Source organism: Rhinopithecus bieti, unplaced genomic scaffold (genome assembly GCF_001698545.2).
Source record: "Rhinopithecus bieti isolate Rb0 unplaced genomic scaffold, ASM169854v2 scaffold_47444, whole genome shotgun sequence".
Taxonomy (NCBI): domain Eukaryota; kingdom Metazoa; phylum Chordata; class Mammalia; order Primates; family Cercopithecidae; genus Rhinopithecus; species Rhinopithecus bieti.
Window position 1 is genome coordinate 821,624 of NW_016819781.1, and position 26,604 is coordinate 848,227.

At 44.0% G+C, this 26,604-nt stretch overlaps 1 protein-coding gene across 8 annotated transcripts in view; it reads left to right on the forward strand.

The window, feature by feature from the left end:
* Positions 1 to 26,604, forward strand: part of PALM2AKAP2 (PALM2 and AKAP2 fusion) — a 398,719-nt gene that overhangs the window by 334,784 nt on the left and 37,331 nt on the right. The window contains exon 1 of one of the 8 annotated variants that reach the window (XM_017859240.1): positions 16,430 to 16,525. The exons of the other annotated variants lie outside the window; for them this stretch is intronic. The gene's annotated coding sequence lies outside the window, so the exon portion shown is untranslated. Of the gene's footprint in view, positions 1 to 16,429; positions 16,526 to 26,604 lie in introns of those variants that run through there. 8 annotated transcript variants of the gene reach the window in all.

Sequence of the window (26,604 nt, forward strand, 5' to 3'; positions counted from 1 at the left end):
GGGAAGCCGGCCTCAGAGGGGCATGAGGTGCAGGGGCCCGGCCTGCCTCAGGAGAGCTCTGCTTTCAGCCTGAGCAACACGGGAATCGCCCAGAGCTTTGGCGCAAGCATGGCAGGATCCCGCCGCATCTAAAGTGTAAGGTTGTGCCTTTTTTTTTCTTTTCTTTTTTTTTTAGATTGAGTTTCTCTCTTGTCTCCCAGGCTAGAGTGTAATGGCACAATCCCGGCTCACTGCAACCTCTGCCTCCCGGGTTCAAGCAATTCTGTCTCATCCTCCTGAGTAGCTGGGATTACAGGTGCCTGCCACTATGCCCAGCTAATTTTTGCATTTTTAGTAGAGATGGGGTTTCAACATGTTGGTCAGGCTGGTCCTGAACTCCTGACCTCAGGTGATCCACCCGCCTCGGTCTCCCAAAGTGCTGGGATTACAGGTGTGAGCCACCCCGCCTGGCCACCTTTTGTTTTTCTAGTATGCTGATGAGACCAAAAAGAAGATATAATAAAATTAATTGCCAAAATTTTATAAGTGGAATAGGGTAGTTATTCTACTACCCTAATATAATCAATAACTATTGTACTCCCTTCCACTCTTTTTTCCTCCTGTTTGCTACAAAGGTGCAATCCATTTACCTAGATTCTGTTTCCTAATTAGCCTCATAGAATGTTTCAAAAATCGTGACCCATATTGCTTAATGAGTACAGAGTTTCTGTCTAGGGGTGATGAAAATTTTGAAAATAGTGGTAATAGTTACACAACATTGTGAATATAATTAACACTGCACTGTACACTTAAAATGGTTAAAATGGTAAAATTTAAGTTATATATTGCATGACAATAAAAGAAAGTGTATAAAAATTATGCCCCTGCATTAAAAAAAAATTTTTTTTTTGATGGGGGAAGTAAAGCATTGACAGATTTCAGAGTTTGTTGTGCTAGGAGAAAATTTTAGGGCAGAGTTATTCTCCATGGGGCTCAAAACCCAAAACTTTTCAATACTATTGAATATTAGCAATAATAAGCCTGTAATTCAAAGTAGCAGGGTGGCACCTTGTTAAAACTTCAGAAACTAGTCTGGCGCGGTGACTCATGCCTGTAATCCCAGCACTTTGGGAGACCGAGGCAGGTGGATCACCTGAGGTCAGGAGTTCGAGATCAACCTTACTTACCGACATGGAGAAACCTGTCTCTACTAAAAATAGAAAATTAGCTGGGCATGGTGGCACATACCTGTAATCCCAGCTAGTCAGAAGGCTGAGGCAGGAGAATCGCTTGAACCCGGGAAGCGGAGGTTTCAGTGAGCCGAGATCACGCCATTGCACTCCAGCCTGGGCAACAAGAGCGAAACTTCGTCTCAAAAAAAAAAAAAAAAAAAAAAAAAAAAAAAAAAAAAAAAAAAAAAAAAAAAAAAAAAAAAAAAAAAAAAAAAAAAAAAAAAAATTAAAAAAAAAAAAAAAAAAAAAAAAGCTTCAGAAGCCTTCTGAGGTTCAGAGGTCATGTTTCAGGGTGCGGTATTTGGAGCCCTCCTGGAGACATAAAAGCCTCCCTGGTGACATTCGTAGCCCCTAGGAAGGGCAGTAATGATAGCCCACGACTGACAGGTACTGATGAATAGTTCTTGAAGGCAAACCCTGCCCTCAGGGAGCTCTAACCATAGCCCGGGCATGTCTTCTAGAACTATGTGCAACGTGTCACAGAGCAGCTAATTCTGCTGCGGTGTGGGCAGTCACCAGGAAACTTCAAGGGGGAGCAGGTTTAACCTGAACCCTTGCTGAAAATAGATGAATTTGCCTGGGAATGAGAGAGGGAAGGGCAGGCTATGTGGAGATACCAGCAAGGGGACAGATACCAGAAAAGGGTGGCAGACCCCTTAATTCCAGGTTTAGGAGTTTCTTAAAAAAAAAAAAAAAAAGTTCAGGCTCAAAAAACTAAAAATAGAACTACCATATGACCCAGCAATCCCACTTCTGGGTGTGGATCCAAAGGAAATGAGATCAGTATGTTGGAGAGAGGGACTGGCTGGAGGGGAGGGGGATTGGGGAGATATCGGTCAGTGGATACAAAATTTCAGTTACACAGCAGGACTAAATTCAAGAGCACTATTGTACAATATGGTGACTATAGTTAATAATGATGTATTATATATTGTACTTGAAAGTTGCTAAGAGGGTATATTTTAAGTGTTCTCAAAAATATGTGAGGTAACATGTAGTAATTAGCTTGATTTAGTCATTCCACAAAGCATACATATTTCAAAATATCATGTTGCATACCATAAATGTATACACTTATTTTTTTCTCAATCAGAATAAATAAATAGTCCAAGGGACTTTATCAAGGGCCTAGTTGTTGGGCAGCATCCTAGTCTTTTTTGGTCTCTGAATGGTGCCCTGGTCAGGGCTTGGTGAGTTTCAGACCCCCAGAAAAAGTCTGTTCTTAGCTTTGATGGGGAAAGGAAGACCCAGAGCAAACCACAGTGGCACCACTGATCTAGAGCACCCTTTAGGGTGGCTGGGGTTCAGATTACAGACTGGATCACACTCCTAACTTTCTTTACCCCTGAGACCTCTGGAGTCCTAGACGTGGACGTGGTGTTTATGGTGCATTCATGCTCCTGAATTCTTTTTTTTTTTTTTTTTGAGATGGAGACTCGCTGTCATCTAGCCTGGGATGCAGTGGTATGATCTTGGCTCACTGCAACCTCTGCCTCCCAGGTTCAAGTGATTCTCCTGCCTCGGCCTCCTGAGTAGCTGGTATTGCAGGCACCTGCCACCATCCCCGGCTAGTTTTTGTATTTTCAGTAGAGTCAGGGTTTCACAATGTTGGTGAGGCTGGTCTCGAACTCCTGCCCTCAAATGATCCACCTGCCCCAGCCTCCCAAAGTGCTGGGATTACAGGCATGAGCCACCATGCCTGGCCTATGCTCCTTAATTCTTAAATACTCCAAATGATGCGATCCAAGCTTACAAGAGAGGAAGGAGAATTAGATCTATGAATCTAATTAGGCTAAATGTTTTAAACAGCTCTTCTCTCAGGTTATTGTTTTTGTTCATACCCCAATTCTGAAATTCATTAGCCTTATAGAAATTTGTTAAACCTGAATTACAGAGTAAAATCAAGAAGCATTTTTTTTCCTCTTTTCTTTTCTTTTTTTTTTTTTTTTTTGAGACAGAGTCTTGTTCTGTCACCCAGGCTGGAGTCCAGTGATCTCTGACCTCAGCCTCCTGCATAGCTGGGGTCACAGGCATGCACCACCAAGCCCGGGTGTTTCTTTTAATTATTTGTAGAGATGAGGTCTCATTATGTTGCCTAGGCTGGTCTTGAGCTCCTGGCCTCAAGCAATCCTCCTGCTTTGGCCTCCCAAAGTGCTGAAAATATAGGCATAACCCACTACACCTGGCTTCAAGAAGTAATTTTAAATGTTTTTCATAAGAAGTTGAGCCACTTTACTGAAATGATGACATGCTGAATGGTGCATTTCAGCATTGCATAGTGAAACTGAAGGGACTTGACTAAGTTGGGAGCTGGCAAACCCCTTGCCACCACCACAGCCTTTGCAGATAAAGTCTTGCCTTGCTTCCCCATCCTCTAATGGCAGAATGAATTGCTGAGGTGAGAAAAAGGAATTTTGCACCATCTGCACCAATTCTGAGGTTTTGCAAGTGGTCACCAATGTAGAGAGCATGGTTCAGGGCTACATGTTTATTTTTATTTTCTTTATTTTTATTTTGCATCCAGCATGCTCAGAAAAACTAAAGAGAAAAAAAATGGAAGGATGAACATTTTAGAATACAACAAAGCTGCACCATCCTCCAGTCAACATTTTGGTTCCAGCTTCCTTCTAGCATTGCACAGCTTGAGATGTTTGTTGCTTGTGTTCCTGCAGCATTGAAGTCCCCACTCCCACACCCAGACCCTGTCATTTCCTGTTTTTAGATCCCCACCTTCTGTCCTGCATGTTGGAGAGGGGTCCATGGCCAGAACCGACTGGCAGCTCTCTGCTATTGTAGGATCCCTCCTATTGTGCTTGAACCTGATTATAAGACAGTCATTCTTGGAAGTGACCAGACATTATCTAGAGAATTCTAACCACTCAACTGAAGAGAAAGTCACTCACCTGGAGTATTTAGAGGAGAACTCCAGGCATCTTTAAGCAGATGCAGGTGGGAGACACAGCCCTTGAAGATTACCATCCGAGATGCAGCTAAGAGCTCAAAGTGAATTCTTAGATTCAGTAAGCCATGGCGCATCATGTGTTTTGGAAGAGCAAAAAGCATGTCAAGATGTGCTTCTTTATAGTGGGCTTTGGAGAGCTGGACAGGCCAGGGCTTGGCTCTCAACTCTGCCCCTCCTTGTTTTGTGTCTTTGGGCAAATTACTTAAGCTCTGAGCTTCAATATGTTCATCCACAAAATAGGGATTAACCCTATTTCACAGAGTTGCCATGAGGATTTATTGAGATAATGTATGTAAATGCCTACATATTGTAGGTATGCAATGAATAATTGTTATCATCATCCATATCATCTATATCTCCTGTCAAAGAAACTGGCATATCAGCTAAGCCAGCAAGCACGTGCAAATAGTTCTAGGACCCGTTTAGAGTACATGATAAAGTAGAAAAAGAATCTTGAAGCCAGTCTTCCTCGATAAGCTTCCAGCTGAGATTGTCCCAGTTTCTACCTTTGTACTACAAGAGGCAAGATAGTGGTTAAAGGACCTGGGACAGACTGCCTCCAGTTGAGCTCCTGGCCTCAAGCAGTCCTCCTGCTTTGGCCTCCCAAAGTGCTGAAAATATAGGCATAACCCACTACACCTGGCTTCAAGAAGTAATTTTAAATAATGTTTTTCATAAGAAGTTGAGCCACTTTACTGAAATGATGACATGCTGAATGGTGCATTTCAGCATTGCACAGTGAAACTGAGGGGACCAGTTCAATCCCTGCTTTAGCACTTATGGCTGGAGCCCTTGGGCAAGTCACTTAAAACTCTCTGAACCTTGGTTTCCTGACATGTAAACTAGAGCTTCCAAGAGTACTGACCTCCTACGCTTGTTTTGAGGAATAAATGTAATTATGCATAAAAATCACATGGTCTAATGCCTGGCATATCATAAATGCTCAACAACGGTTATGAGCACCTCATCATCAGCTAAAGTTGCTAATACCTTTGAGGACTCTCGGGCCCTGGGTTTCTTCTCCAGTTTGACAAGGTACATTCCCATTGCCAGCTCTATGACAGGCTGTCTTTGTAACCTGGCTTCCGCGTACAACAACCTACACGTATGCTTCTGCTCCGGGTGGGCAGTCGATAAGCCTGCAACCTTTGTTGCGCTGTTATGCCCTTATTCCACAGGTATTCCTTTGCTATTTCTGTTTTATCTACAGGTTTTTATTTATTTATTTTTGAGACGGAATCTCACTCTGTCGCCAGGCTGGAGTGCAGTGGCGCGATCTCGGCTCACTGCAACCTCCGCCTCCCAGTTTCAAGAGATTCTCCTGCCTCAGCCTCCCAAGTAGCTGGAACGACAGGCATGCGCCACCACGCCCAGCTAATTTTTGTAATTTTAGTAGAGATGGGGTTTCACCATGTTGGCTATGACGGTCTTGATCTCTTGACCTTGTGATCCGCCTGCCTTGGCCTCCCAAAGTGCTGGGATTACAAGTGTGAGCCACTGCACCTGGCCTTTTCTTTTTTGAGACAGAGTTTTGCTCTTGTTGCTCAGGCTAGAGTATAGTGGCATGATGTTGGCTCACTGCAACCTCTGCCTCCTGGGTTCAAGCAGTTATCCTGCCTCAGCCTCCCAAGTAGCTGGGATTATGGAATTACAAGTGCCCACCACCACAACAGGCTAATTTTTTGTATTTTTAGTAGAGATGGGAGTTCATCATGTTGGCCAGGCTGGTCTCGAACTCCTGACCTCAGGTGATCCACCTGCCTCGGCCTCCCAAAGTGCTGGGATTACAGACGTGAACCACCATACCCGGCCCTGTCTACAAGTTTTAAAAAGCATGAATATCTTGGGGCAACCTGCCTCTGAGAAGGCTCGAAATATGCTATTATTAGCCTGTGGCCAGAGTAGAGAGCAACAGTGAACTACCTGGCACTGAAGTGCCACCATGTTCCCATTGTGGGGCTGGCTGCCCTCACATGCAGTTTTTTTGGAAATCTTCATAACAGCCCCAGAAGGTAGGTGTATCCATTTCCTAGGGCAGCTGTAACAAATTCTCACAAATTATGTGGCTGAAAGCAGTAGTAATTTCTTCTCTCACCATTCAGGAGGCCTGAAGTCTGAAATTACAGATGGCAGGGTTGGTTCCTTTTGGAGGCTTTGAGGGAGAATCCATTCCATGCCTTTCTCCTAGCTTGTCGTGGTTGCTAGCAATGTTTAACATTCCTCGACTTGTAAATTAATCATTCCAATTTCTGCCTCCAGATTCACATGGAGTTTCCTCTGTATATATCTGTATGCCCTCTCTTCCCCTTATAAAGACACCAGTCATTGGATTTGGAGCCTACTCTCACCCAGTATGATCTCATCCTAACAAATTATATCCGCAAAGACTCTATTATTTCCAAATGTTACATTCTGAGATTCTGGGTGGACATGAATTTTGGGGTGAGACCCTATTTGACTTACTTCAGTACTTACTATATCCATTTAACAGATGAGGACCCTGAGTCTCAGGGAGGAGAAAATCCCTTGCATAAGCATCACATAATCAGTTTGTGATACCCAAGTATTCGCAAACCCTGACCTTCTTTTCTCTAGATTTGTGTGCTTCCCACCGATCACTTTACCACATATAAACAAATGGAGAACAAAGAGTCTAAAAACTATGGCAGCAAAATGGTCAACAGCAGGCAGCCCTGGGATCAAAGAGGGTCTCTGGAGGGTAAACAGGATGAAGCAGAGGCTTTGCTTTGCAAGCAAATGGCGACCCCTTCCTTGTTGCTGGTTCTCAGATTTCATCCTGTTTCCATAATCAGTATTACTTATTGGCTCCCAACCACCCTGCTCTGTTCCTGGGATTCCACAGTCAGGCAGAGAGAGTCTTCATAAATGAAAGAAGATAGTAGTTGGTTTCATTTGCATTAAGGGAAGGAGCACATTTCTTTGCACAAAGCAAAATACCCTCCCACGACTCCCCACTGCTCCCCGTATCCCTGCTGGCTTATGCTTATCATGCATCCCAGTGGTACGTGGAGAAATTCCACGCTTTCCTTCTCCTGCAGAGGTTCCTTCCTGGCATTCAGAGCTATAGACGCAGTGGACGGAAACAGGTGGCCAGCCCTCAGCTGCCCCCAGAGTCTGGCTGCCTAAACTTTTCCCAGAGCATGGCCCACCAGTGCTGGCCCAGGGTGGGCTTGAGAGAGCAGAGCTGTGGGCAAGACAGGTGTGAGTCCATGTGGTCCCCCTGGTTCTGGCCAAAGGGCAGGGCTGAGGCAGAATCGCAGTCAGAACCAGGGTCAGGTCACTGAGGACCTGACAAGGCAAATTTGTCAAGGGCAAATATCTTGCTTTAAACCACAAGTGCACCTCTGGTATCATGCTCAGAATCCCTTGTAGACAGTGGCATCCGTTTGCTGCATGAGATGGGAGAAAAATTAGCAGCCCTGGCTTGAGTCTTCATTGCCCCTTGGCTGCCTGCTGTGTCCTGTTTCTCATCAGGCCAGTGTCCCCAGTGCCTGTCCTGATCCAGAATTACCACTTAACCCTAGTGGAGCAGGACTCTCAGACTGACCATCTGGACTTTCCTGGAGTTCTCGTTTCCTGCCAGAGTGTGTCAGAGTGAATTGGATTAGAGGTCTGTTTGCTGCACAGCCTGGCTTCACATGTGGCTTTGTGCTTTTGAAGAAACTTGAGACAAGACTGTTCATGAGTTCCTTGAGTGGGTGGCAATTCACAGTGATGCTGATATCCATGGCGGTGGGGTGGTTCTGTGCAGGGATTTCTGAACCTTTTAGAACTTTCCACCAGTTTCCCTGGAATCAATAGGTAGCTGATTCCATCAGCTCAAACCATTTTCCTGTCAGAAAGTGGTAGCTCCTTTTGTTAAGTGTTCTTAGAACTCACCAATGATTTCATCGAAAAAGCATCTCTGATGGTTTTTCTTTCTCCTCTGGAATTGTGAACATTGTCTTGGAGAAGTGAAGGCTTGCCATATAACACCTGCTTTGAGCAGGGAAGATCATGGTGGGTAAATGTACAAGAGAGACCTGTTCTGTTCCCTGGACTCAGCTCCCAGAGTCCACCACTGACCTTAGACCCTCAGGCTCCACCGGATGGATAGGAATTAAGTAACTGAAGGGTAGGAATCCCATACATAATCAGTATGGAATTTGGGATTGCCTAAGTGCAGAGTTACATTCTGTTCCAAACCCCAGCATTCACTTTAAACATTAATAAGAGATATGGTGCTTTTTGCCTATGGAAGACTAGATTGAAGAAACCCAAAATATTATTTTTAAAACTTTTCTCAAAATTTTAAAATACTAAAAGAAAAAATGGGACTCAAATTTAATGAACCTGTGTGTGTGTGTGTCTGTGTATGTGTGTGTGTGGGTGTGCGCGCGCGCGTGCACGCACCTTGTAGGTAGGTGAGGAGATTACTAGATTGACTCACCTGTACATTTAAGTTAAATGGAATTAAAAAAATGACTATTGTTTAGAATAATGGATAAGCCGGCCTCCTATTTTTTGTTCTCCACTTGACTGATTAGTCCTTGGGAAATTCTTCAATGGGATTTTCCTATGACATATTCTGTCTGTGACATAGTTCATGAAATTCGATGACATTTGATTCCCAAGGGGGAATCTGGTTACTCACAGTGTGTTTCAAAACTTTTCTGGGAATAGGCAGCTCTAGGAAGGAAAATGTCTATGTATAGCAGTAAGCCAATAACTTATCTTCAGTGAAAACGGAAGGCGATATTGTCATGCAGCTGTGTAGAGTGACAGTACTCCTAAACAGATGATAAATTACAGCCAGAAAGCAAAACCTCCCCAAGAGACGGCCAAGTTTTGGTACACATTTGTTCATTGTGGCTGATTAAAGCCTCACTTTTTAATATGTAGATGGAAAATGGAGATCAGAGGTGTTGTAAAACCTAACAAGTAGATAAGCCCTGGCCGTTTAAAAGTCTAAATGTATTTAAAGCTTGAATTTGTAACTTTTTACTTTATGTATGATACTCTCAATCCTTGCTTTTCCAATTACAATACTAATACATGCACCGTAATATGCATCTTTGTTTTTTTTTGTTTTTTTTTTTTTTGTTTTGTTTCTTGTTTGTTTTTTGAGACAGGGTCTCACTCTGTTGCCCAGACTGGAATGCAGTGATGTGATCACAGCTCACTGCAGCCTCCACCTCCCAGGCTCATGTGATCCCCCCGCCTCAACCTCCCACGTAGCTGGGACTATAGGTTCACGCCACCATGCCCGTTTCATTTTTTAAAATTATTTTTTGTAGAAATGGGGTCCCACTATGTTGCCCAGGCTGGTCTTGAACTCCTGGGCTCAAGCCATCCTCCCACCTCTGCCTCCTGAAGTGCTGGGATTACAGACATGAGCTACTGTACCCTGCCAATAATTCACATCTCTATGAAATAAAAACTATGGACTCCACTTCAGCTTTTCATCACCCCTTTAGCACTGAGTTTCCCCCATTCCTATTCTCCAGGGTTAACCACTGTCTTTGTCTAATTTCTGCTGCTAAAAGAGGATACCTGAGTCTGAGTAATTTATCAAGAACAGAGATTTAGTTCTTACATTTCTGGAGGCTGTCTCATCCCATAGAAGAAGGTGAGAGGGCAAAAGAGCATACAACCTCTGAGAGAAAAGAGAGGGCCAGCCTCACTTTGATAATGAATGCATTCCTGGGTTGACCATTCGTGAGGTCAGAGCCCTCATGACCTTATCCTCTCTTTAAGGTCCCACCTCTCAACACTGTTGTATTAGGGATTGAGTTTCCAACACAGGAATTTTGGGAGACACATTGAAACCACAGCAGCCACAGATAAATTCTCTCTCTCCCTCCATATATATATACACACACACACATATATATATATACACATACATATACACACACACACATATATATACATATATACACATACACATATATATACACACACACCCGCACACACACACACATATATATCAACTACAGAGAGAGGGCAAACTATATATATAGAATAAAGTGCATATATATATGTGTGTGTATACATATATATGTGGTTTTGTGTGTGTGTGTGTGTGTGTGTGTAGTTCTACTTCCAAGAATTTATACTACAGCCATAGAGGCACACGTAGAAAATTATCTATATCCAAGGATCTCCAATGCCACAATGTTTGCAACAATAGAAGACTAGAAATAACCTAAATTAATAGGGAACTGATCTTTTCATAAAATGGAATATATATTATATATATATATTCCACGTATATATACACATACACACACACAAATGATATCCTTTATTATTTAATTCAATTTAAGTTTTGTTTTTGAGATGGAGTCCCGCTCTGTCACCCAGGCTGGAGTGCAGCAGCACAATCTCGGCTCACTGCAACCTCTACCTCCCAGGTTCAAGTGATTCTCCTGCCTCAGGCCCCCGAGTAGCTGGGACTACAGGAGCCCACCACCATGCCCAGCTAATTTTTTGTATTTTTAGTAGAGACAGGATTTTGCGACATTGGCCAGGCTGGTCTCGAACTCCTGGCCTTAAGTGATCTGCCCACCTTGGCCTCCCAATGTGCTGGGATTACAGGCATGAGCCACTGCGCCCGGCCTTCTTGACTTTTAGAGAGTGAATTTATCTCCTCCAGGTGCCTAATCACCCATCGGGGCACCATATTTCCTTTTAGTGCTTTCCCACCTGTCTGTCTCTATTTTTAAGTGCTTAATTCCTTTTTCCAGAAGTTAATATATGCACATATTCTAACATTGAAAAGGTGTAGAAAAGAACACAGTGAATAGAAGCTTACCTACACCTGATGTCCAGTGACACCCTTCCCCATTCCAGAGAAAATATTTGTGATCAGTTTCTTATGTGTCCTTCCAGGGATGGCTTATGAATATGTAAATATATATACACACGTACCTACATATATACAATATAAGATTATTCATATTCATGTTTGTTAACATCAAAGGTAACATGTTCTTTATAAAATGTTCCATAGCACTTGTTACTCAGTAGATTTTGAAGATTGCTATATATAAATTATTGTAGAGCTGGGAGTTCTTCTATTCTTTTAAAGTTGTATAATATTCCATTTAATGAAAACATCAGGCCAGGCACAGTGGCTCACGCCTGTAATCCCAGCACTTTGGAAGGCCGAAGTGGGCAAATCATGAGGTCAAGAAATCGAGACCATCCTGACCAACATGGTGAAAATCCATCTCTACTAAAAATACAAAAATTAGCTGGGCATGGTGGTGTACGCCTGTAGTCGCAGCTACTTGGGAGACTGAAGCAGGAGATTTGCTTGAACCTGGGAGGCGGAGGTTGCAGCGAGTCAAGATCATGCCACTGCACTCTAGCCTGGAGACAGAGTGAGACTCCGTCTCAAAAAGAAAAAAAAAAGGAAAAAGAAAATGTTAGTCCCTTATTCATTTAGGTAATTTCTGATCTTTTATTATTGCAAACATTGTGGCATTGGAGATCCTTGTGTATAGATCATTTTCTACATATGCCTCTATGTCTGTAGTATAAATTGTACTATAAATGTAGTATAAATGTACTATAATGTATAATAGTACTATACTTATACTATATTTTAATAATTTAATATAGTATACTATATTATACTATACTTATACTATATTATAGTAGTATAAATGTACTATAAATGTAGTATAAATTGTAGTATAAAAAGTAGTAGTTATACTACTGGGTGAAAAGCATTGTGCGTTTTTTGCCAAATTGCCATCCAACTTTATGGAGTTGGATGAGGGTACCTCTTTCATTACATGCTGATAACTAATTGTGTAGGTGGATAATTGATAACTAATTGTATATTCCTCCAATCAGGGATTCCTTCAGGGATTCCAATCAGGGATTCCTTTGGGTAAACAAAATCCTGTCTTGAATTGTAAGCATTCCCATCCGATTCACATGTAAGTGCAAATTGTTTTAAAGACCTGACTGCATGCTGAGTTGTAGGGTCTTTTGGTGAGGGACTTGGAGGAGGAACCTATCTGAAGGGTAAGGAGGGAGAGGACAAGACTGGGCATGTGAGGAGGAAGGGCAGTTGTGAGGCCCAGGCTTCCTTCTCTGTGTGCCTTGAATTGGGTCTTGGAGCAGCTTGAAAAGCTGCCCCAGCTTCCCTAAGCACCAGGAAACAGGGAGGGGAACCTTCCCAGTGCCACCCTTTCCCCTGCACCTGCTACTTTGCAATTCCAGGCAATGGGCTGGCTCTTAACTGTGTTTGAAGCCAGCCTCTCTACCCTGCGGGGCTCACTCCTTCCTGACCCCTTCAAACCTATTTTTGGAACTTTATGTCACACTAAGGTACTAGTGACTAGTGACTGTCACAAGTGGGATAGTTACATTTAGCAGAATAAAATCCTTCCGTTAAAGAGACAAAGTTCTGACAAGGGGATTGTCTGCAAGCCGCGCCTCCTTCCGGGAACTCTTAAAATCCCTCTTGGCAAAAGTATCACCTGGTTTCCAAGGCAGCTGCTGCTTCTATCCTCTCGCAGGCTTTCTTGAGACTCTGCCCACTCAGAACGAGTTCACCTTTGCCCAAAGTTTATGCTAAAACCACAGAACTTACAGAGATTAGGAGAAGTGAATTGTGAGGGTTTACGTAGCTGGGATCTCATTTTACAGACCAGAAAACTAAGACCTAGAAGGGGAATGAGGCCTTCCCAAAACTCCTAGCAGCTGGCCTACAGTTTCAAAGTAGTCTCTTGCTGCCTTACATTACAGACACATCTTACGGTTTTTTGTTTTTTGATCATGGCTCACTGCAGCCTTGACCTCCCAGGCTCAAGTTCCTCCTGCTTCAGCCTCCAGAGTAGTAGGACTACAGGTGCATACCACTGAGCCTGGCTAATTTTCAAATTTTGTAGAGACAAGGTCTCACTACGTTGTCCGGGCTGGTCTCAAACTCCTAGACTCAAGTGATTGATTCTCCCGCTTCAGCCTCCCAAGGTGCTGGGATTACAGGTGTGAGTCACTGGTCCTGGCCTTAAGATTTTTTTCTTTTATTTGCATTGGCCCAAATGCTTCTTGGGTCTGCTGCTTCCTGAGCTGCCTGGTGTGGCTTCCATGAGCCCTCCTGCATTTTGGGGATTCATGGCTTCTAGCCAGAGCTCTGTTCCTAACCAGCGGAGTGACCCTAGGGAATAGGTGGCTGCCATTGGCTGGGGTCTGCCCCTCTGCAGAGTGCATGGTAATCCCCACTTTGCCATTAATGGGAGGATTAAATAGAAGCTATGGAAGGGTATGTGGCACAGACAAGGCACACAGTAGGCGCACCACAGATGTTCACTGAATGATGATCATAATGGTATCAATTGTCTTTAAACCCCAGTGGCTAGACCCTCATAAATTGAAGTTTACTTCCCAATCAACCAGGACCAAGTTTCAAAATGGCTTCTTTTCCCCTAGGGCAAGGCACCCTCAGAGACTAATGAGATCAGGTTACGGCACCAGGAGAATTAAACCGGCAGTGCAAATTTATTTTCAGAAAACCCACCCCAAGCTCAGGGTCTGCGCTTAGAGGGTGTAGAGGTGTGAGCTGCAGCTTCCTGTTACCTGCTGGATTCCACACTGGTCATTTCTCTCCAGAGACTACACTGTCATCAGGTGTAGGATGGCTCCGTTTATGCTTTTGCAGCCTGAGGCTAGCTTGCTGGTTGTTCATGTCTCCCTCCGCCTCTGAGTATAATCCACTTTTCTGGAGTACCTAACTGTGACTTTGCCACAGAGTATTTTTCTAACCTCAACCTTATTTTTGCAGCTTGGGGTTGAGGGAAGACTCAGGGAAGTGTGTGAATGTGTGTGTTTTTGTGTGCATGCACACATACAAATGCATGGGTGTGTATGTGTGAGTATATAGATTCGTTTGCTAGGGTTACCGTGACAAGGTGCCACAAGTTGGTCGGGGGAGGCTTAAATGACAGAAATATATAGTCTCACAGTTGGCAGGCTAGAAATGCAAAATCCTCAGCAGAGTTGGTTCCTTTGGAGGGCTGTGAGGGAAGGATCTGTTCCAGGCCCCTCTCCTTGGCTTATAAATAGTTGTGTTCCCTCTATGCACATCTCTGTGTCTACATTTCCTCTTGTTCTAAAGATCCTAGTCATACTGGATTAGGGTCCACCCTGGTGACTTCACTTAAACGTGATTTACCTCTGTAAAGTCTGATCTCCAAATAAGGTCACATTCTGAGGTCCTTGGTGTTAGGACTTCAACATAAGAATTTGTGGAGATGACTCAAGTCAACACACAACAGTGTGCCTGTGTGTGGGTGGAGCATATGTGTGTTTGTGTGTGTAGTGGACTCTGGTGTCTCTGAGATGCCAGGTCATATGCAAACTTACTCCTTGGAAAATAGTACTTTAAGAGCACATACAGTTGTCTTTTGTGGATAGGGCAGATTTAAAACCTTCTTTTTTAAACAAATCTTCCCACGGATGTGGAGGGGCAGGTGCAGTAATGGAGTAGGTCCCGGGTACCCCTCTTGCATCGCTGGTTGAGGGCACCTCATGATGGAAAGTCCTGCCCTGGTTCTTCCTTCTCAAGTGGAGCAATGCCACTGGCATGTGATTTCCCTGCCGTATTTTACTTTAGATGACTAAGTAGCATATTGAGGTGCCTTTGGCTACCCAACAGAACATTCCAATTTTTCCACAGGGCAGCATCAATTCAGAGTTCCCTTGGAGCTCCCTGGTGACTTGATACCACCAAGTCAGTCACTGAGGAACTCCCCAATATTTCTAAATAAATTTGGAAAATATTTTTAGCATATGGAAAATGTTGTTTAGATGCTGTAAATATTTGTAAAGTCTACTTTTAGCTTCCTTTTCAAAAGAGCCTGCCTGGGCGCCATCTACTCTGATTATCCCTTCCTTGACTTGTGTGCTTGGGAGGGTCCCAAGAGGTCAGCTGTACTGGCTGGTGTGCAGACCACAGGTGAACCCTGTTCCATCTTTCGGCTGCTCACCAGGACAAACTGCTCCAAAACTGACCGCAAATGAGCTAGCCCCACAGAACCATGCGTGGCCTTTGTCATCTTTCCCCCAGTTTACTGTAAATCTCAGTTGTCTTTGTCCTCTAAAATCTAACTGAAAAAGTGAGTACTTCATGGTACTGAACTGACCTGGAATTCTGACTGACTTTCTAGTTCTGCCTGTAAGTTATGCCCCAAATTTTCCAGGTCAACGTAGAGTTCCAGGGAACGAGGTGGACAGAATCTGGAGGCAGAGTTGAGCCAGCGGTGTTATCAGGCAGGGAGCACTGATAAACACGCCAACTCTCCGTTAGACTCAATGTAGTGCTGGGGACCCTATATCTGAGGTGATGCTGATGTCTCTATCCAAGGCAAATGAGCATCTGTTTTCTTGATGGCAGAGGACTGTTGTTAGCCAGGGGATGGTGCAGCTACTTACTCCAGACATTCCTTCAAATGAGAGCACTCATTTCAGACTTCAGATGCATCTGTCCACTTTGGCATGGACTATAATGTAGCCACTTAAAATACATCTTACAAGGGCCGTTAAATAACGTAAAAAGTGCTTGTGAAATGATATGAGTAAAAAAAAACTTGGCACGGAATTGCATTTACTGTCTGGTCTCAATGATATTAAATATGTATTTCTGAGAAGACAATGGAATGAAATGAAATATTAACTTTTTTCTCTGAGCGGAGGGGTAATGAATATTTTTTTATTTTCCAAATGTTCTGTGGTGAGCATTTGTTATCACACACACACACGCACACACGCACATACCACATGCATGTACACACGCACACACGCACATACCACATGCATGTACACACGCACACACGCACATACCACATGCATGTACACACGCACAAGCACACACCACAAGCTGTCCTGAAAAGTCTAACTGGAGATTTCTCCAGGGTCTTTCAGATTTTTTGCTGCCTCAATACGCCTGGGATATCAATTCCCTGCTTGTCCCAGGGCCCACCTCTGAATTGCCGAGAAGACAGAGGTATCTGATTCACATCAATGCCGCCAGCTTCTGCCTCTCTGTTCAGCCCTGAGTGTGACAGGAGCAGGCTGGGCCTGCTCTCACTGGGAATGCCGCTGCCCTCCAGCTCCGGCCAGCCAGGGAGGGGCCAGGCTTCTCCGAAGGAGGTTAAAGTCCTTCTTTGTGTGAATGGCCTTTTAGGGAGCAGAGGGAGGGCCCGCGGTGACATCACAGTCTTCCGTCAGGAGGCTCAGGAGGAATTTGTCCAGCTTGAGCCAGGGCGCACGCAGGAATCTGTCTGGAAAAAGGCAATTCTCACTGAGGAGGTTTGAGGCGCGCGCTCTGGGCAGGGTAAGCCAAGTCTGCTGATTTATCTTCTTGTCCTTTTCTTTCTAATTTGAAAGGACAGGGTCTTTTTTGAGGCCAGTGTCTTTATGGAGGAGGTTTTCTGAGTCTCTCATGTGTTGTGGAGAGTCCTTTCTTGCTGTAAAGTGGGCAGCTGAGCTCAGACTGGCGTCTTGCTTCTCCTCTCTCTCTCTCTCTTTTTTTTTTTTTTGCAAATCTTATAAAACTCTCAGCTTTTGTGCTAAGAGGCAAAGAGGACACTCAGTCCTGCACATACAGTGCAAAGCTGTATGAGTCGTCTGTGGCAGATCATGCTTTGAAGATGATGCGAGTGTGTCTGAGAATCTGTGTGCCCTTTTCCAGAACAGAACCAAGTGACTGGGTGATTCTGGTGCCTCGTTTCCTAGCCATCCTCTAGTATTTGTTCAAGAGACCCAGTCCTGTGGTTTACAGCTAGCCTTCTGTTTCCATGCTGTGGAACTCACCACATTCACAGGGTGGCTTGGGGGGAATATGGTTTTTGGGGGAATGTGTGGTACCTGTCTCTTGGAGGTCCCATGGGGATGGAAGGAGACCCTCACCAGCTTCGTTCATAGGCACAGAATCGTCTGTAGACAGAGGGTTAACCACAAGTGCGTCTGGCACCGTTTTTTCCTGGGGCTCGGCCTCAATATAGTGGATTCTGCTGGGTCCACAGTGGTGCTTGGCTTTTGATCCCTGCCGTGACCTGCTCACCAGGCATGAACCCAAGATCCGGAACTATTTTTAAACCAAGAGGGACACAGCAAATTTATAAAGAATTGAAAAACTAGGCTTGCTTTTGTCTTTAGCAGAATCAGTTACCCTAGAAATCTCAGCTTGCAGGAGCCAGAGTTCCCTCTGTGGCCTTGAGCTTGGTTTATTCTGGGGTGGGGACTACCTTGCAAAATAATCTCACAGTGAAAAGGGCCTTTGGTGAGAAGAGCATCCGAGGGCTCCTTGATAGAGCCCTCAGCATTCCCCATTGAGGAAAACATGAAACTCACATCTCTCCTCATTCACGGGAAACCCGGAAGCCTCCCAGTCACTCCTGTAAGAAGTGGGTCTCCAAGTAACGGAAAGAAACAACCCTTTCATCAGCTGCTGCAGAAAAGGCAACAGCAGCTTCCTTCCTTTCCTCCCCTCTCCACTGCTGACCCCCACCACACACACCATCTTCAGTTTCTTTCACAGAAAGCCCAAGCTGTAAATGTATTCATCAAATAACACCTTAACATTTTCCAGATGTGATTTGAGCCACTGACTTTTCAGCGGGGCTAAGAGGATGTTATTAATAGGCTAAGCTGTGGTGCTGGGGGAGACTCCGTTCTGTCAGAAATTGACTAGTCTCCTTCACCAGGAATGTGGGTCAAGACACAAGCAAGCCTTGTTTCCAGTGACGAGGTGGGGAGTTCCAGAAGTATTTTCATCCCGTCTTCATACCTGTACCTGAGGCATAAGACAGAATAGCAGAACAGTGAACTACTCTTTTGACCAATACTGTAGAAACTCTTAGAAAAAAAGGCTGGGCCTGCAGGAGCAGGAACAGGACTCCTGGCCTCCAAAGCGTTGAGTTTTCTTTTTAGAACTGCCCTAGTCACATTGAGCTGTAATGGCTTCATGGCAGGAGATCCATGGAGGCAAACCCAAGAAGTGGTTTTAGTATCTGCCCCTTTTAAGGGTCACAGCATTGACCCGAGCCTGCAGGGTCCAAATTTAGCCTGCATTTGCTCCAGCAGTGCTTGAGGTCTGGAGTCTGGCCGGCTGTCTTCCATCAGCTAGGAGGGGAGGCTCTAGCCTCCTTAGGGAGTGGCTTGGTTCCCAGTTTCCCACAATCAACACAGGCCCCTAGTTCTACAGGCCGGAAGAAGCTCTGCCGGGGGCATGGAAGAGGACAGCCTGCTCAAAACTGGAATGTGGCCCAGGTTATCACCCGGGGCCTCTCCTCTCCTCCACTTCCCGCTTGTAAGCTCAGCTTAGAAGCCCAAAGCCTAATTCATGCAGCAAGCAGTTCCCAGACTTTCCTGCTCTCTGTGCCTTCAGGGGAGGGTGGAATGGGTGGGCCCCCTCAGAGTTCCAGCTTCTTCTCCTTCCTGCCATCTTCAGCAGAGAGGGCCAGACGAGGTGCAGCCAGCCTGCTTAGGAACTTTGGTGCACCGCGCTTTCTTCAATTATTTTTGCCCAGCACGATTTGCGCCGTTGAAGAGGGTTGGAAGTTTATTTCCAGCTATTGCTGCAGCCCTTCCTTCCCCTGGTGCTATTTGTTCTTCTTATGGGAACTGGTACTCCCTCCAAGTCTGTTAGCTTCTTGCTGGGGATGGGGGATCACCTTGGAGCTCTGAGGACCTCACATGGCCCAGGCTGACAGCATATAGCTCTGCACGGTCCCAGGGTATGCTTATGGATCCAAGGTAGTGTTGACCTCTTCAATTTCTGTTCCCCTTCCTTATGCCTCAGGTTCCCTCGGTTTGGGGAGTTAGCCTCCCCCAGACCTCCTGACTGTAGCTTTGCCTGGTTTGTCCAAAGCTGATGAGGTTCAGCTGATGTGGTCATCTTTTAGGTCTCCGGGCATCATCCACCAGCCAGGTGCACTTCCTTCTCCCCCCGCCTCCGCCCCCACCCCCGCCGTCCCCACCCCACCCTACCCCTTCTGCATTTGCCTTAGTGCTGGAGACATCCTGACTTAGCCAGAAAGTTAAAAGTTTAGGAAGAACCTCTCTAAAGACAGCCACGCATAGCTGGTGGAACCAGTTCTTCATCATGATTGTCGTTGCGTCCTGTGTACTGAAAACATGACTTACAAAAGAGAGGCAGGATGAGAAGCGAAAACGGAGATACTCTCTGATTTCACAGCTATGAAGAATTTTTGTTTTATAGCCATGCCTCTGTTCCTAGGCCAAGAGTGAGTTTGTATTTTTGGTGGAACTTATAAATAACTGGATTAAAGGATCGGGTCACCTATTATCTGGAGAAAAGCATTTCTAATTTAAATGTCATGGCTTTAGTAGGAAGTAATCTGGGTTATTCAGAGCAGAGAAACCTGGTTGTACAGCCTGATGTTTGAGTAATTTGGGTCACACTGTGCATTTAGGCTAGGAGCCTGGGAGGTCGAGATGGGTTAGGGACACTGTCGAGCTTTAACAGCCTGAGGATGGTGGGGCAGAGCGGAGGCTGTGAACACAGTGAACATTGTCCTTGTGGTGAAGGACACCTTTCTGCTCTCCGCCTGGGCTCAGGCAGGCCTGCTAAGGAAAATGCACTTCCTTAAAGTTATTTCTGTTCATGACATGCCTAGCTGCAGGCCTAGGTACCCTGGGCAGAAAGAACACATGGGTGTCTATGCCCAGTGGGTCAGGGATCAGGGCCCTGCTGTTGTGTTTTCTGTGCAAATGTAAACAGGCTTCTAGAATCTCACTTGTGGTGTTGGTGAGGAGTTGCAGCCTTTTCTCACAGTGTCCATCACAATGACATGGACATGGGATCTTAATATTTTACCTCTGACAAGTGGCCAGAGGAAACAGAACCCCTTCAGAGACCAGCCCAGAGGGTGAAACCCCCAGACTGTGCAAGAAGTCACATTTCTTTTTTTTTTTTTTTTTCGGGACGGAGTCTCGCTCTGTTGCCCAGGCTGGAGTGCAGTGGTGTGATCTCGGCTCACTGCAAGCTCCGCCTCCCGGGTTCACGCCATTCTCCTGGCTCAGCCTCCCGAGTAGCTGGGACTACAGGCGCCCACCACCACGCCTGGCTAAGTTTTTCATATTTTTAGTAGAGACCGGGTTTCACCATGTTAGCCAGGATGGTCTTGATCTCCTGACCTCATGATCCACCCTCCTCAGCCTCCCAAAGTGCTGGGATTACAGGCCTGAGCTACCGCACCCGGCCCAAGAAGTCACATTTCTAGCTGACACGTAGAGCAGCAGATATGTCTCCAGAGAGTTAAGTCTTGAGGGAGTTCATCTGTCTCTGACCAAGACTGAATAAAGAAGGCAAAGGGATCATTGACTTTTAAAGCTAAATTGTGAGTCTCACATCATCTGTAGAGATTCAAGCAAGTAAAAGATCAACCAAAAAGCCAAGCTAACTCTCTTTTGATCCATCCACTCTTCTTACCATTTCCCATGTCATTTCAAAAGCCTCCTATTATTGAGAATGCATTTTGATATATCAGGATAGAATGAGAAGAACCCACCTTCAAATCCTGGCTAGGGGACTTCCTAGCCAGATGATCTTGGGAAATGTCTCTTTATTTCTCTATACCTCTTATTCTGAAGTTTTAAGACTGAAATAAAATTCGTGCCTTTCCCACTTAACAGAGGGCCATGTTTCAAGCATCAGCTGACATATGTATGTGCATGTACTATGAAATGATAAGCTATTAGACATGTGTCAACTAGAAAATGGGGATGCTACGCTTACAGATGCCCACAGGACAGGCTTGTCAGGGCTGTCTCATTCACTCGTACGTTTACTTGGCTAGCTGAGTAATGGAGATGGACCGGGTTCTGTTTTATCCAGTGTGTGACCCCTCCTCTGCTTCCCATGTGACTGGAGCCCCAGGTCTGGTGGTTCTTGACTACTTATTCTACTTACTGCATTTCAGGGCTTAACTTTTAAGGACATTTTGTGAAATTACTCTCTCTGTTGCAGCACAACTGTATCTTCCTAGTTGTGTTCAGCTTCTACTAAAATTCACATGTGAGGATCTGGGGTTAGGGAAAGATGAGGGAGATTAGAGCTGCCATAGGTTCTGACTTTGAGTCTCTCCTGGGCCTTTTTTCTTTAATCCTTTCTTGTTGATTTCTTTTCTTCTAAAAATCTCCTGCTCTTTTCCCAAAAGAAATTCAGTCTGCTGCCAGAAAGAATATAATATCAGTCATTTAAACCTCAGTGTAAAATGGCTTAATAATAGTGAACATTTGCATTAACCGTTTTACAGTTTACATAGTGCTTTTAAGTACATTTTCTAACTTAATTCTCAAAACAGATTTGGGAGATATTATTAGTCCTGCTTACGAAGGAGTTCTATTCTCAGCAGAATTCCATAATTATAGTACAAAAAGTCTGGTAGGACTTTTATAGGTAGAGCCAAGAAATGACCCCAGACTCTGGTCTTTGGACGCCAAACTCTGAATTACCACATTTTCTACATTATTTAGGTGGAGAGATAGGCACTTGTATTGTAAATTAAGCCATGTTAATTTGCTTTGCAAAACTATTAGACACTTTTTGGTAGATAAAGGTGACTTTAGTAGCAGCCTGGCTACCAGGTTATATTAAACACAGGTCTCTTGGACCAAATTCTGGCACTCATACAGACTTGTGTTAAATAAACATTTGTAAAAAGTGGTATGAAGAAATCTCAGGTCCCTAAGTTTCTAGATGCTACCCCCCAACCTTGCCTGAAGACAGATGTGGGAACTTTGTGAAGACAGGATTATGTTACCGTTTTAGTGGGTGTTAAGCAACCAAAGTCCCCTGAACCAAAAGCTAGAAACAAGAATCGTTAGTTCTCAAACCTCAAACACCATCCGTAAGGGTGTATAAACCAAAGGGTTCACTCTATTGGCATATCCCCTTCATGAAAGGGTGAGGAAGATCTCCAATCCACAAATGTGAACACTACCAATTTCACGGATTTCTAACATTCATTATGCTAATTGACAGGCCACTAATTTCACTAATGAAAACCTATTTCTCACCTTAATTATGCCAATTAGCAAAGCTTCAGGGGTTCTCCGGAGTTCAAGAGAGCTAAGTACTGGAGGAAGCCACCTGTGGGGTGTGGGATCTCTCATTAGATCCTAGATGACCATTTCTTGAGTTTATGTTCCCAGTTAGGGTGGTTGTCAGACCCTGGAATGTAATTTAAACTGATTTCAGAAGCACACAGCTGTATTAAATTGCCCCTGACCAAGTATTTGAAAGTAAATGGTAGACATCCTAACCAGCTGTTAACTAGTCTAGGAATTTAGTGGGAAAGGCAGGTTTCTGTGTCGTGGTGTTAGAGCTCTACCTGTAGGGTGAGCTGGGCCGATCTAAAAAGCTCTCACAGCCCCTTTGCACCCTAGTTTTTCTCTGACCTTAGAAAGCCCAGTTTGATGATTCTTTCATATCCTTCTGTTTTTTTGCATTGGGAAATAGTTCATTTCAAAAAGGACTTTCCTGTTGATTGAATGAATGTGCATCTTATCTAAATCTGTAATCACGTTCGCCTAATCTGAAGCATGGAGAAAATTCTGGACCTTCTTATCTTCAAAGAGAGCAATAAGCATTTGTTAGTTTAGACAAGACATCATCTGACGATACCAAGCCCAGATTCCTGCCCAATCCGGATAGGTTAGATTTCCAGCCCATTTTTATTTACCTGGTGTAGTTGCCAGTGGCTTTGATTCCATCAGGCCATCATGCATGAAGGCAAATTCTTACTGCTTACAGTGGAACTCAGGAATTCGCTCTTTTGTTATCATTGTTGTCTAACTTTACAAAACCTCAAGACCTCTGGTGCATGATTGTGAATCAGTAATTCAGAGTTGTTTATCTCTTTAAATACTTCCATACCAATTAGAGGTTAAACCTGCTGCTCCCTGAGTAGATGGAATTTAGTGTCAGGAAGAATTTTCTGAATTTATGGGAAAGGGGGACTGGATGCCATGTAGCTCACAAGAAGGAGGGCCTCTTTCCTGTTTACACCCTCCAGTGTCTAGAGGTTTAAAAAAATGTATTGGAAAGGATTCATCTCAAATTACACTGGAACCCCCCCTAACTTTGACTTTTAACAAGTAACTAGCCTTTTGTGTGTGTATGTGTGTGTGTGTGTGTGAGAGAGAGAGAGAGAGATGGAGTTTCACTCTTATTAACCAGGCTGGAGTAGCAGTGGCGTGATCTCGGCTCACTGTAACCTCCTCCTCCTAAATTCCTGCCTCGGCCTCTCAAGTAGCTGGGATTACAGGGGCACTTGCCACCAAGCCTGGCTAATTTTTTGTATTTTCAGTAGAGACGGGGTTTCACTGTGTTGGCCAGCCTGGTCTCAAACTCCTGACCTCAGGTGATCTGCCTGCCTTACAGGGGTGAGCCACCGCGTGGGCTGCTTCTTTTTTTTTTCCCTTTTTGAGACCGAGCCTCACTTCCTCACCCAGGCTGGAATGCTCCAACCTCTGCTCTCCGGGTTCAAGTGATTCTCTTGCCAAATAGCTGGGATTACAGGTGTACACCACCATGCCTGGTCAACTTTTGTATTTTTAGGGGAGACGAGGTTTCACCACATTGGTCAGGCTGGTCTCAAACTCCTGACCTCAAGTGATCCGCTCACAATGGCCTCCCAAAATGTTGGGATTACAGGCGTGAGCCACTGCACCCAACCTTTTTTGGGTTCAGACTGGAATGCAGTGGCACTATCTTGGCTCACTGCAACGTCCGCTTTCCAGGTTCAAGCGATTCTCAAGCCAAGTACCTGGGATTACAGCTGTACACCACCATGCCCGGCTAACTTTTGTATTTTTAGTGGAGAGGGGGTTTCACCATGTTGATCAGGCTGGTCTCAAACTCCTGACCTCAAGTGATCCACCCATCTTAGCCTCCCAAAGTGCTGGGATTTCAGACATGAGCTACTGCACCCTGCCAACTAACTAGCATATTTTAAAATCTCAGTTTGACCGATCACAGAAGACATAACTACTTGTAAATTAATTTCTGATTCAAAGATAATGGCAGTTTTATATTTTTTTTTTTCAGACAACTGCAAAAGTATATTGTCAAATTCTCGTCTTAGATTTTAAAAATTTGGTACCAAAACAACTATTTGTAGCTCAAAAAGAGTGCCTTAGAAAGAGCTGTTTAATTGTTGAGTCCTAAAAAGAAAACATGGAAAGGCATCTGCTCATTCATCATTGAGCGCTTGATGTGTGAAACATTCAAGAGAAAGGGACAATGCTGATGTGAGGAGCGGAAAAGCTTCTTGGGAAATAGCTTTGGAGATAAGCCCCATCACTCCTTCCTCTGATTAGCAACAAGAGTCAAAGAGAGGCAAGTTCTTCATTTGCCTGATTCAGACTAAGAAAACTCTAAAATAGACTTAGGGCTTTCTTGGAAGTACAGGGAACTCGTTTTTTTTTTTTTTTTTTTTTTTTTTTTAAGAAAGGGTATAGTCTTCTGGAGCTTATCGTTGCTGCTAATTTCATTGTGACCCTGCAGAATAAGTTCCCCTCATGTTTAATGAATGGATTAATTAATGAAACTATAGAACTAATTATTTGCCTTTTAGTTTCCTTTACTATTACGTTGCCCGTCTTCCTCTCCTCAAGTATTCTAAAGCATCTTGTGTTTCAGGAGAGCAGTGTTTTCTAAACATATTTCAGTCCTACCGGCTTTGTTTTCCCACTCCCCTCCGCCCACCTCGACCCCGAAGCCAAAAAGGATAGAAGGAGAGCTCTGTTGTTCCCATGCAGAATATCAGCAGTGAGTCATTAGCCAAAAGAAGCCAGGGGTAAGGGTGCCATAGGTAATCTGACTCATCTTAGCAGTACCATGAATCTCTCTTTGTCTTCTTATTCTAATAATAATTTTCCATGGAGTGGGCTAATTTTGGCCTAGGTTTACTTGAAATTGAATGGCAGCCAGTAAGTTTCAGCATTCAGATTTTGTGTAATTCTTAATGATATATGAGTAGAAGTTACCGACAATGCCTTATCCAACAGAAAGTTTAGTTAACAGTTTTAAAAGGGCTGGCCCTGCAGGATGGCTTACACTTGTAATCCTAGTACTTTGGGGAGGCCAAGGCTGGACTGCTTGAGTCCAGGAGTTTGAGACCAGCCTGGGCAACATAGCGAGACTCTATCTCTACAAAAAATTTAAAAAATTAGCCAGGCATGGTGACATCCACCTGTAGTCCTAAGGGAAACTGAGGCAGGAGGATCCCATGAGCTCAGGACTTGAAGGTTGCAGTGAGCTATGATCACATCACTGTGCTTCAGCCTGGGCAACAGAACAAGAGCCTGTCTCTTTAAAAAAAAAAGAAAAAGGAAGGTAGCAGCAAAGACTACTGTTTAATGATGGTCAAAAATAAAAAATAAAGATGTTAGCAATTATAAATATTGTGTTAAATATCAATCTTTAACAAAGACCAGACCTAGACTGGAAGAAAATCAGAGAACAGAAGATGTTGACAAAAGAGGAATACTCATCTTATTATTTGTGCCTGTTAATGGAGAAGACATACACATTACTTGAATAATTTAAGTCTGAAAGGAAACGTGGGAAATGAAGATTGAAGGAAACCCCCCAGTTCATGGATAACCCGGAGAGTTTTTCACATTTTGACAGCAATGTAGAGCACTTATGGTGAACTCTTGTGTTTTCTTAGGTCTTAAGAACAAATCCATAATTATCTACTTTTTTGGGAAGGATTTTGAAATTAATTTCCTGAGAATCATCCCAAGATGGTGCTTTAATATTCTAAGCATTTAAAATTGTTGAAACCTTAGATAAATGAAGATGACACTCTCTTGCAATTTTGCATTGTCCTATGTCAATAATACAAAGCACATTATAAACTTGAGATAGGGAGACAAAGCCGACCTAGGTGTTAGTAAAGTCCTTGAGGATAACTCTAATTAAGTTTATACTTTACTGGAATTCTTTGAGATAAGCCAGAGTCCTTTGATATGAAAAAGAAAATCATCTTATAATTTGAAAATTAATGTTTCTAATGCCAAATAACAACATTACATAGGCTAGATAACTGGTAGAAAAATAGGATGGATAAGTTGGGCATGGTGGCTCATGTCTGTAATCCCAGCACTTCGGGAGGCTGAGGCAGGCAGATTGCTTGAATACAGGAGTTCAAGACCAGACTGGGTGACATGGAGAAACTCTGTCTCTACAAAAAAAAAAAAAAGAAAGAAAAAAATCAGCCAGGGGTGATGGCACACACCTGTAGTCCTGGGAGGTGGAGGTTGCAGTGAGCCAAGATGACACCACTGCACTTCAGCCTGGGCCACAGAGCAAGAACCTATCTTAAAAAAAAAAAAATATATATATATATATATATACACACACATACACACACAGAG